Source organism: Aythya marila, assembly GCF_965140915.1.
Source record: "Aythya marila genome assembly, chromosome: 16".
Lineage (NCBI taxonomy): Eukaryota > Metazoa > Chordata > Aves > Anseriformes > Anatidae > Aythya > Aythya marila.
In genome coordinates, this window is record NC_139057.1 from 14,132,497 (window position 1) to 14,145,699 (window position 13,203).

Genomic DNA, 13,203 nt, shown 5'->3' on the forward strand with positions numbered 1-13,203 from the left:
ATCCTTTTCCTCTGCACAACTTTCCAGCCACGCTGCCCCAAGCCTGTAGTGCTGCATGGGGTTGTTGTGCCCCAAGTGCAGGGCACAGCACCGAGCCTTGTTGAACCTCATCCCGTTGGCCTCTGCCCATCCTGTCCAGGTCCCTCTGCAGGGCCTTCCTACCCTCTGACACATCAAAACTTCCCCCCAGCTTGGTGTCATCTGCAAACTTACTGAGGCTGCACTCAGTTCCTTCATGCAAGTCATCAATAAAGATATTAAAGAGGATGGGCCCCAACACCAGCTCCTGGGGAACACCACTGGTGACCAGCTGGATGTCACTCCGTTCACCACCACTCTCTGGGCCCAGCTTCCCAGCCAGTTATACCCAGCACAGAGTGTACCTGTCCAAGCCATGGGCTGCCAGCTTCTCCAGGAGAATGCTGTGGGAGACCGTGTCAAAGACCTTGCTGAAATCTAGGCAGATACGTCAACAGGCTTTCCCTCATCCACCAGGCGGGTCACCCAGTCATAGAAAGAGATGAGTTTGGTCAGGCAGGACTTGCCTCTCATGAACCCATGCTGACTGGGCCTGATTCCCCGGTGGTCCCGCATACATTATGTGATTGCATTTAAGATGATCTGTTCCATCACCCTTCCTGGCACCGAAGTCAGGCTGACAGGCTTGTAGTTCCTTGGATCCTCCGTATGACCCTTCTTATAGATGGGCATCACGTTAGCAAGCCTCCACCATAACTGCTGATAGACGATGGAGAGTGGCCCAGCAATCACATTTGCCAACTCCCTCAGCACCCTCAGGTGGATCCCATCTGGCCCCATGGACTTGTGACAGTCCAGGTGGAGCAGCAGGTCTCAACTGTTTCCACCTGACCTGTGGGGGGGTTCTTCTGCCCCCGTCCCAGACTTCCAGGTCGGGAGGCTGAGTACCCCAAGGATAAGCGGTCTGGCTGGTAAAGACAGATGCAAAGAAGGTGTGAAGAACCTCAGCCTTTTCCTTATCCTCAGTGCTCATGTTCCCCACTGCATCCAGTAAAGGACAGAGATTCTCTTTGGCCCTCCTCTTGCCATTAATATATCCATAAAAACATTTTTTGTTATCCTGCAGGGCGCTGTGCTGGTCAAATGGCGCGCAGCATAGCCCGTGAGCCGCGCTATCTGCCTGACCCTTGGACTTGGCTGTGGCCTTATCCTTTTTCCAGCCTTCAAACTGTTTGCCAAGTGCCGGGGGGGCTCAGCGCAGGTGGGCCTGCCAGCTCCTGCCCCTGGCCACAGCCAATGCCTGCTGCACGGGCAGGAGGCAGAGCCCTGCCTCAGCCTTGCCTGCAGGTCAAGCGTACACTTTGTTCTTACTCCTGTTGTAACCTGAAAGGTTTTTCATAAGCCTCAGTCATGAACTGGGGCAAACTATGCAACCAGTTTGTTATACATCTCTTCTAGATTTACATCTATTTATGAAATATTTAAAAGTGAGGATTTCCTCACACCTACATATTCTTGTTGAATTATCTTGCAAAGTGTGGAAGTACTGTCCAAGTAGATCAGTGCAGAGTTCACCTCCACTCCACTCAGAGTACTCCCTGTAAATAAGGTTCAGTATTTGTTATCTGAGCAGCAGTTGATCTTCAGTCCTGCAGTGAAAAGTCCAAATAGAAATAGAGTAGTCCTAGAAGAAAACCTGTAGTCCCACAGCCACTACACATATAAGTGGTAATATCTGTGTTTGATATTTGGAGTGCTGCAGGTTGCACCAGCACATCTGACAGCACTCCAAGCAGTTTTGTAAGTCAAAAGGTGCCCAAAAGACTAACGTATCCATAGCTCTAGAACAGATTCATCTAACTTGGTCATGCTGTTGTGGGTTTACATCACTACAACCTTTTCATCACAGCTCAAACACACCAGCTCACATCAGCAGGACAGCAATTCATACTCCAGCAGTTTCCATCTGCTCCCCTGACACTGCATCCAAGCATTGCATTGCTGGCTGACCACAGTTTCTGTGTGTTCCTGCATGCCTGTTTCTGCTGACATACACATGAGGGTCTTGCCAACAGCCCTACCTTATACAATGTGGCCTAAGGGCAAAAAAACACCTCATGTAAGCCTTGTGTTGAGTGCCAGCCCCTCAGCAAACCTGACTGTAAGTTATAATGAATGCTGTAACCTGCATGAACACACAGCAACCCCTATGCACAACATGTCCTTCCAAAATTAATTAGCAAGGCCAAAACATAGACAACATTTCATATAACTACCACTAATTTCAGTTCAAAACATACCTCCCTGTGAATGCTGGGCCCAGCACCTGATTACACCTAAGCCTACAGTGGATGGTGGGAGCTGGTGGTCAGCTCCACCTAGTGTGAAGGTGCTCCAGTTCCTGGGAAAATAGTCTCAGCTGTTTATAACTGCATAAAGAGAACTTAAATACAAGTCAAACAAATGGCCTAGTCTGCCCCAAGCCTCTGATTTAGGAGATTGAGACCCCATATTATACTATATCAATTTAGTAGTCAGTGCCTTGACTACTCGTGTACACTCTGGTCCTTTCAGTGTTGCTGTCAGTGGTGGGTTTGGGATGCCAGATGGCACAGGATAGGTGTTAAATCATAGGGAATAGGGTGGAACAAAGCAGAGAATGGGGAAAAGAACAGAAGAGTTCAAAAAACACTCCAGTAGTAGAGTACAATAACAGTAATAGAAAGTTATTTGTGTTATACATCCTGCTACTGTATCATTTACCACAGTGAAGTTCTGGGTCTCCAAGTCACTGAACAGGTGTGAAACTCAGTGGGAAAAAAAAAAGAAAAAAAAAAAAGGAAAACATAAAAACTTTTTTTTTTTTTAACTAGAGTATGAAATTTTGAAGATCAATTTCAAAAATAAAAATCAAAAAGGCTTACTGGCTTGATTATAAAATATTGTAGAGTTCAAGACTAGGAGAGAGCATCAGTCTAAACTTCTGTATAACACAGGAGATTCTTCACACAGATACTCTATACTAAGCCAGTTAGTTGCTTGACTAGCGTGATGTATGTATTACATACATTATAAGAAATATTTTGTGTAATCTGATGGGCTCTTTCATAAAAAGAATGCCCATAATTTGTTCAACAGGATTCTCTCTTAACAGCGCACTGAGAGGATCTGTACTGAGTGTGAATTAGAAGTGTACAGAAAATGAGGCTGTTACCCGTGGGGCCTTACCTCCCTTGTCACAGAAGGTAGAAGATGGGTATGAGCAGCATGAATGGTTTGACAATTAATCTAGAGCAGTGGGAGCATGGGGATCTGGGTTCTACCCTACCACAAGCACAGCCTTGCGCTGCCTCCGTCCCTTAGGACAGGCTTTGCATGAGTGATCGTTAATTGCATAGTCCTCATTTTCTAGGCAGCAGCATCAAAATAAACAAACAAACAAAATATCTGACACATTTTATTTTGCATACAGGCCTAAGCTGTTACTGATTCCAGCCTTCACAGGCTTTATGTAGGCTTGGGAGGACAGCAAGGGGAGAAAGCTTGGCTCACACTTTGTGGTACCTACAGGTCAGCTCATACCATCTAACCCAGAGCAGCAGCCAGGTTGCCCATCACTCCTCTGCAGGATGTTGGTGTCTGCTAACAAGTCACACAGCCCCTCACTGCTGCATGCCACAAAAGCAGAGGGGATATGTGGGATGCTGAGTGTCAGGCTGTCCTTCAGGCTTGGGGGTGCACTGCACCCAAGCCGCAGCTGTCCTGGAGCCCATGACAACAGGCTATGCTCTTTCGTGCCCCCTGATCAATGTGCTGCCAGGCAATGTGGACTGAAGTCCAGAGTACCTCATGGACCTTAGAAAATGCGTCACAATGCCAAATACTCTGACAAATCAAATACTGCATGTCTGAAAGTGGTACCCACAGGCAGGCAGTTCACCATTACCCACAAACTGCAGACAATGATTTTACTTTCCCACCAACTCACACAAACATTGTAAAAATAAAATATTTTCTGTCTGTGAAGTGCAACGATATTGTGGCGGCAGCATTCAGGAGCTCCTTGAGTTAGGAGACTAATGTTTTACCCTGCATGGAGGTAAGAAGGACAGAAGAAGAATCCCTACCCAGAACGCTGCAGATGAAGGAGGTGTTGGGTAACTGCTATTTCAGCTAGCACAAGGCATTCTGTTCAGTGAGGCAGGGAGAGCATTTGATTATCCATTTAGGTTGTATTGTGGTAAATATCACAAGGTGCCTAAAGAAGGTTACAGCAGTGCTGCTGTCACTGCCATCTTCTAAATAAAACACTTTGCTCTGTAGACTTAATGTTCTCAGCCAGAGCACACATGGGGGCTGTGAAGGCCCCAGCCAGCAGCTGAAGGTTGCAGCAGCTCTTTTCTATGCATGCTGTGACTCACACTGGTAATTCACCTTTGTGGGGAGCACATGTGGTCTATAGCCCTTGTTCATGCCTAAAGTTGGCTTTTAATATGATGTTACAGGTATCATAGATACACATTTATAGTACTCACAAGTGTGCTACAGCTCATGCTGCAAGTGAACTCTGCCTACCTGCCTCAAGCATAAACTCATGTATTGCCTCGTGTGTTTGCACAAAGCCCTTTACCATGAGGTTTCACACTACCACCTTGTGCAACAGTACAGAATAACAGCGCTGGGGATCCGGTCCATCTTTGAGTTGTACTATCTCAATCCACAGCTACATTTATATTACTATAACTAGCATTAGCATTCTAACAACAATAATGTTTGTCCCAGTGATGTTAAATTCAACACATTCCACATTCACCACAGTTAACTTTCTCTTCCTCTCTCTTTAGTAAAGACTTGCTGCACTTTACCAGGTTTTGACTGTGTTTATGCTACCAATTTCCATCATTAACTGCCCAACAGAGGGCAGAAAGAGCCTTCATTTTGACTTCCCTGCGGATAAGCACTACCAACACTTAAATGAGAGATTTGTATGACCAAGCTCATTCCATTTGGGAGGAGTATTGGTGGTCCAAGAGTTAAAAGGAAGCTATGTTTTTGTTGCCAGAGTGATAGAAATCAATTACTTTAGAACATCCTGCCTGTACAGCCAGTACAGGCATGAACTGAAGCAAAGAGCTAGAAGAGAAGAAGTGAACTAGATGGAAACATACTCTTTTGCGGAGGTACACAGGGACAGTATGAAGGGCAAGAGGCAAGAGTTCCAGTAAGTGGAATTCTGGTTACATATAAGAAAAAAAAAAAAAAATAATAATAATAATAATAAAAAAATCACTATGCAGGGTGTCAAATGCTCAACCAGCATTGTGAAGAGGCTGTGAGATCTCCAACATTGAAAATGATTTTAACTCAACTAGACAACGTCCTCTGTGCAACCTTAGTTAGTCCTGGTTTGGGCAGGAGATAGACTTAGAGGCCTACTTAAATCCTTTATATTTCTGTCATTGTCTGGATTTTTGTGTGCTTGGCTAGCATTTTCATACAAAAATCCAGAAAATCACAAATCCTAAATCATTAAACACTTGTCAGGGAACTGAGAAACCCAGTTCAGTTTCTGTCTCTGACAGTGACTTGCTATGCCACCTTCAGTAAGTTAGATAATCTTGAAGAGAGTAAGTTTGTCATCTGTAAGGCCAACAGGGACCTGCTGGTTAAGAATGGAACATGGGAATGAATGAATGCAGGGCCTGTTTCGGGAAAGGGGCTCTCATACTCTCAGATAACAAAACAACTTGGGTGTGCAGTGCTTTTGTTATGTGGGCCAGTCCCAGCCCCCAAACTGAGGGAGCCCAGGGCTTTGAGGTTTCAGAGAGCAATATCCATTTATAAGCGCCTGTTCAAAAGCCTAGTGGAATTGCAATATTTTAATGATATTGTAGGATTTTGGCAGGGAGTTTTGGAATTAATTGATCTTTAAGGTCCCTTCCAACAAAAACAATTCTATGATTCTATGATATTTCTTTTTTAGTAACACAACAGGAAAGATTCAAACATGGAAGTGATTTATACAACTCTGCCACACAAACCCTTAACTTCAGTGGCTTCCCAGTCAACTCCAAGCATCAATGGCACTAACTCAATGTGCTAGTTCTGACTGAAAGAACTCAGTTAGAACTCAGATTCTGTTAGTGATTTGAATAATATTACTTAAAATATAGAAGCCTGACTGTAAATAAATACTATGCATATTTTGTCACAAGAAAAAATCTCTGCCTCGGTGACTTTGAAATCTGGCTCAGACCGAGAAACAATGTGAAAAAGTATTACTGATATTATCAAATATTACCTCTCAGAAGTTAACTCCCAGAAGCACTGCTTGACCATATCAAACATAGGAAATCTGAAAAGCTATACTGTAAACACAGTTTTCCTAAAACCCTCTGCACAAGATCTTTCTGCACAGAAAACTTTCGTCATCTGTTGCAGTTTTTACCAGTCAAGAGGAAGTTATGACAAAAGAATTGCAAGAAAATTCCATCCTGCCCGAGTATCTTATAGGAAGTGTAGGAAAAAATGAGCTAATCAGTAGTCTCCTTTTTTTTTCCCAAATAAGTAAACAAAGCAGCAGAAACCACAAGGACCAAAAGAAAGGTGAAGTTTTGGATACAAACCGCTTCTGCCACTCAATTACATTATCTGTGCCATGTTGGTTTGATGTTAATTTATTTTTTGGTGTTCCCGTTCACTGATAGACCATGATTTTTAACAGGGAAAATATTCTCTTTCAGAGTTTGAATGTGAAAATTGCACTACATTCATCTTGAACTGGCAAGCATAAACTAATCAGTAGTCTGGGCACCTGGAATGCATTCTTCTCGTGAATTTTACAGAGCACCTGCCACTAGTGGATCTTGCATTAAGACATCTGAAGCAGAAAAAATAAAAAGATTGGGGTTGCTGAGGTTGAACAATAACATTTTTCCCAAATGTCAGCTACAAAAGGAGGGAAACAAAATGATAACACAGAGGACAACTTATATGGTGAGCTTGACATGTGATACTGAATGTTATTAATCAACACTGGCTTTAGCAACCTTTACCTTAGTAAAGGTAAGACAAAAACAGAGACTGCAAATGGCCACAGTGCCCAAGGGATAGATACATATACATGTATGTCGAGCACATAATTGTACTTGGGGTAGCATTCAGCTCCTTCCTGCAAACACTAATCTTACACTAAAGTCAAAATCCATTCAGATGGCTGGGTAAAAAGTCATAGTACATCTAGGGAATCATACCACAAGCACTGTGCAAAAACAAGCCCAATGTTATAAACAAGCCATGAGATAGAAGAATGCACCAGAAAGGAAGCCCAGCCATGCGGATATGGAACTCCAGGTAAAGTCAACCTGAGCTTTACTGTCCTGCCAGGACAGGATTCTGTACCTTGGCAGTGGATGAAAGATGGCTGCTTGGAGGATGCATGAGAGAGAGATTTATGCAAAATTCATTTTTTATTAACTTGAATGGAACATTGTAAATATTAAACTGTAAAATGTGTATCTATAGTCAAGTATCTAGGTCAAGTATCTATAAAGGAATGTAAAAACTTAAAGGTTTATGGAAAAACTCTACAGAAAAAAAAAAAAAAAAAAAAAGAACTCTGAAATTAACTTCAGCTCTTCAGTTGGATGCTTCTTCTATTGGGCTGTAATCTTGGCTTCAGATGTGCACTTTTTTGACAAAGCCACATGCTCTTCTGACTTTTCAGTACTCACAGGCCCTGACTGGGCAGCATATATTGCTCTGTGCTGAAACTGAACTTCAAGCCTGTGCTTGAGGTTGTGTGTGTATATTCCCTCATCAAACGCAACCGCAGGTGGCCATTTAAACATGGGTACAATTCAGCTGGGGGAAAACTGGGATGTTTTCTAGCCCAGGCCTCATATACAGGAATGCTAGCTTAATTCTAGCCGTGGGATCTTTCTTACTGGGGTATGTGTGTAACCTAGGGAAGATTTTCAGAGCCCTAGCAATTATAAGAAACCTCCAAACTTTACACTTGTAAAGTAAGTAATTTTGCTAAAACATCGGTGAGGTTCTTCTCCTACTCTTTAAAATTTGAGCGTCTTCTCTGATTTCAGAGCATGGAAACTGACCCGTTATACCCCGCTGTTAAAGGAGGAAGTGCTCTGTAATTTCTGTGTATTCGGAAGTGCATTCTGATTATGACAAAGTCCCTTTAGACAAACAAACACACGACAAACCCACCCTGTACAAAGTAAAAACAGTATCTTTAATATCTGCAGCGGACACGTGAGAACACAAAGCCCGAGCTGTGTCTCACTGCTGCCCAGCTGTCCCAGTTGCTCTCCCGACACCAGCCCCCAGCATTTCCCCAGCTCGTATCAGCAACCTGCCGGTGGCACCCATATCCCGCAGCCCCGGACCCTTCTCCCCGCCGCTCGCCGTGTGCCTGCTGCCACCTCCTGGCACGGCCGGAGCCCGGCACCCCAAAGCCGGACACCATCACTTTTGGGGTGTCTGTGCTCATTGCACCCCTGGTGCCTGGGGAATTCCTCGGCAAGCAGCAGTCCCCAGCACAAGGCTGCTAACTGTGGTTTTGCAGATGCTGTTCTGCAATCCAGGCAGCTGGCGAGAGGTTTTTTACTTTTGTTATTATTATTATGACTGCTATTGGTATTTTATTTCTTCTTTTTCTTCAGTGCTTTGCAAGAATCTCGACCCTAGATGAAGCCTTTGAGCCCTCAGCAGGAGCCAGGGTGCTCCCATTGCCAAAAATCTCACCCGACTGTGCCCTTGTCCCTACATTGGCACCCTCACAGTGCAGGGAGCAGCAGCAGCAGGGAGTTTCAGGGCGTTTCACCCGATGTTGACATTGCCGAGGGAAAAGACCTGGTTTTTAATCACAGACTGATTATTTCGAGGAAAGGCAGGGAAGTGGGGAGTGGAGGTGGGCCCGGAGCACACGGAGGGAACAATGGGGCCAGTGTTGGGCTGAGCGCCGCGGCTCCCTGCAGAAACGCCCGGCGAGGGGTTTTCAGCACATTTCGCTTCCCCACTCAGGTATAATTACACCGGGGAACAAAGAGCCCTTCAGCCCTGCCTGCTCCCTCCAGCACAGCCCTGGGGGGCTGCGTGCATGCACGCACGCACGTGTGCCAGCTCTCAGTGGGGTGCAAGGGGATGGTGACCGGGTGGATGGCCCGGTCTTTAATTCTGTTTAATCCTCATTAATTCTCTGTCTTTTTATTTTGGTCCGTGTCTCCCACTCAGTGCACACCCCAAAATCCCAGCACTGCCCAGCCATCCTTGCCATGCCAGCACCTGTCCTTGTTGCAGGGAGCAAGGACACATCCCTGTGGGTCGATGCCCTCCGGTTGCTGCTGCTGCTTCTCCTCCAGCACCATCCTGCTGAGCCCAGCACCCATCCAGACCCCCAGACCTTTTGCAGGAACCAGCTGGGGTGGGCTCTGGAGGCCAGCTCTGATGCAGAGGTGAGGGGCACCGATGTCTGCCTGGGGCTGTGCTCCCTGCAGCTCCCCAGCACAAAGCAGAGCCAGAGACAAGTCCAATTTCAGATTTCGGTCCCCAGTCCCACGCCTTGTGCTTGCTGCTGCAGGTCTGTGTTTGGGCACGTGCCTGCAGCCTGGTGGGGTCCCAGCCAGGCACCCTGCAGCTCCCTCCCCGAGTCCTCGAGGGCTTCTGGGGCAGGAGCTGCACCCCATGATTTCTTTCTCAGCGTTGATCCTACCCGATCTGTTATTGTCTGCTGGCTTGCATGCATAATTACAGCACCAGTGCATGGAAATTAGGTCTGCTTTTTTCAAGCCCAGTTGTTTATATGAACTGTTTAAAACTCCACTTTCCCTTCCCAGTGAACCCTGAGAAAACCACCAGGGTGTTTCTTACGAGACGGGGATTGAAGCAGATTGCCAGCTCCCTCTGTCCTGCCCCACCAGCCTGGCTTCCCCGGCCATACTGCAATGTGGGGCCGATTTTGGGAGCCATGTCCAGCCCCACAGTGCAGCTCTGCTTGCCTCAAGACCCCCATATGGCCACCAGGCCCCAGCTGTGGACGTGGTGGCCCTTGTCCTGTCCCGTGTCCCATCGGGATGCTGTCAGCTCCCGAGCTCAGTCCTTCCCCACACTGCAGAAAGTATGGAGCTTGCCAGGAGGGAGCTTGTTTAAAACCTATTTTTTCTCATTTTAGGGAAAAAGAAACAACCCAAACCCTGATTTTCCACATTTGGCTGCATGGACAAGGCTGAGTGCCTGGAGCGTGGGCACAGAGGCGTGGTGGTCTCCAAACAGCTCATTTAGGGGTGTGGTTAACAACACCCCCACCTGGCACTGAGGGGGACACAGGCACCCATGGATGTCTCCAGCCCACCCCGTCCTTAATACAGCTTTAGGGTTTTTTGAGCCTGGCCAGTGGTGCCACACACCCAGGCCGTTCCCGTTGTGCTCAGAGTCTCTCAAGTAGGTAATAGCAATTCCTCGGCAGCCCAGCTTAGCTTATTTTGGCCCTGGCATCCTTCTGCATCCTGCTGCCCAGCTGGGTTATTTATAGTTCTGCCAGAAAAAGGATAAAGTCAGCACAGGTTTGCTGGGACTGCACAAACTTACGGCCCCATACACGCAGCTCCCCTGCCTGGGGCTGGGGGTGCCCTGGGGGGCTGCTGGGGTGAGGGGACCTTGCTGGGGTCTGCAGGGTAGGGCTGGGACCAGTGTGGGGGCTTGGCAGGGAGGCAGATTTTTGGCTTGAGATGCAGGGACCAGCCCCTTGGTTCAGCTTTGGCTGAGGTCTGCTCACACACCACACCAGCCCTGGGCATCAGGAGCACAAAACTTCCAAGAAAGGTGGTTTTCTCTGCACCTTCCCCCCAGCTGATGGGCAGAGCTGCATCCCCACATCCTTGCCCTCCTGGGGTGAGATTTACACCAAACAGTGTGGCTGGGGATGAGAGGGCAACTGCTCTGGTGCTGGTGGCCCCACGTTCCCCCTGTCTCCAGCGCTTCCTGATGTGGGGTCCCAGGGGACGCTCGCTGTGGTCCTGCTGTCCTCTGGGGGGGAGCTGGCAACGCTGCCACCCCCTGGGACCTCAGTGCGGGAGGTGACAGAGCTGTGACAGCACTGGGACCTGCCCTGGGCTGCCCTTGCCAACACAAACACCTCGCTGGGTCACAAACAGGGCTGGCAGTGAGCCTGCCTGCACCGAGCCCTGCTGGCACTGGCCAGCCACCCTCCTACAGCCTCCCCTGGCCAGCCTCCCTCTCTGCCCACCCCTTGAGCTCAGAGAGATGCAAAATCCTCTTTAAACCCATTTTTTCCAGCCTTCCTACAGGCTGCAAAATCACTGACTGCCCTCTGAGCGAGGCAGCCCTCTGGCCACCTTGGCGGAGGGAGCAGTGCCGGTGGGCTGGGTGCGAGCTGGGTGAGCAGGAGATGAATGCTCCTGGGGAACCACGGCCACCCCTCACTCCCCGAGCACTGGGTGCGATGTGGGGCAGGGCAGGGCTGTCCTTGTGGGGTGCGGGGCCGGATCCTGCAGCAATATGGGGCCGCAGAGCGTGGGGAGCTCAGTGCCGCAGGCAGCCCTGGCTTGCCATTAGCCGGGCTCTGTGCTGTGCTCCCTTCCTGCTTGCTCAGGGCATTATTGGGGAAAATAAATAAATAAATAAAAATCACTCCCCGAACCTGCTGCGTGTTTTAGGGCAAAAAGCAATGGGTCCATGGTTTTTTTTTTTTCTTTTTTTAAAAATCCCTCGGAGCCGGGCTGCAGCCGTGTGCTGGCTCGCTAGGTGGCAGCAGCCACTCTTGGTGTTCTTTAGAAAGTTGTTTCGGGGGAGAGAGCCAAGATTTTGTTTTCTTCTTGATGTTTTTGAAGGTGCTGTCACCTCCAGGACCTGTTTATATATATATATACATATATTTAAATGTACATATATATAAAGTGCTTATCACCATACTGAAGCAGGAGCAGGGCACTGCTGCGGCGATTTCCCATTGCCTTCAGACCTTTGCCGCCACCCAAGGGCACTCACACAACGCCATGGCCACCCATGGTGTAGTTATTCTGTGTGTCCTAAAAACATGTGATGCTTTTGGTAATTTCCCAGCTCCTGGGGTGATATGAAAGTTTTTAATTCTTCCTTTTAAAGCCACATTTCTGGCTGCATTGGGGATGGGGAAAAGCCTGTACACATAACTCAGATAATCCATAACATGGCTCAGGAGCAAGGGAGATGCTGGAGCAGCTCCATTAGGGATGGTGGGGACGATCTGTGTGTGTCCCCATGCGTGCGGGGTCCCTGAGCCATCCAGCAGAGGCGGGCACTGCTGACTTGCTCATGAGCGAGACTTCACAACCGCATGGCTGGCGCCTGTCCGAGGCAGTTTGTGTTAATTGGGGATTATGCAAATAAACAGCCCTGACGATGCTACCAGCTCCTCCACCCAGATGTGGAGCATATGCTCCGGGAAGTGATTTGTCCGGGAGCTGCAAAGCTCCCCTTTCCACCTGTGGGACCTGCTGGGCAATGCAGAGCCCCGGATAGTTGCAGTCCATGGCTGGCTTTTGGGGACAGAGGTGAGAACCGCCACGGTGCCCCGAGCCCCCCCAGCCGTCCTGTCTTCCCTTTCCCCATGTGCCTTGAGTTACTGCAGATGTTTGTTGAACCCAGCAGGCTTCAGGAATGAGCCACTTGGTGCTTCCTTCGCCTCTCCAGCGAAGCCTCGTGCCGTAAACACAACGCAGGCTTGTTCAGAGCCCTTGAAGTCAACAAGTCCTCCTGCCTCCAGGGCTGGGCTGCTGCTAAATATAGAGGAGGGCGCTTTCCATTCATAAAACAGGAATTATGCACAGGGAGGGGAGACTGGGAGCTGGCGGGCGGGATGCAGGCATGGGCTGAAACACTTGGTCCCATCCTTCCCCCGAGGTCCCACAGAGATGGGGGACAAAATGCTTTTGGGGAGCTGGGAGGAATCCTCAGCTCAGGCATTTTGTCTTGGATGGGGTTGATTAAAGGGTTTTTCTTGGGGTGCATCCTCAGTTCCATTAGCCAAGGGAGATTTGCAGGGGAGCAGGGGCTGGTGGGGTGGTTGTAGCAATATGTGGGTGGCTGTAACATCCTCCTGCCCCTTTCCTCCACCAGCAGCAGCCCCGGTGATGCACTCGCACAGACACAGGGGTGTCTGCATCGGCTTCTAAACCTACATGGGTTTGTGGAGAGAAGGAGCCCCAT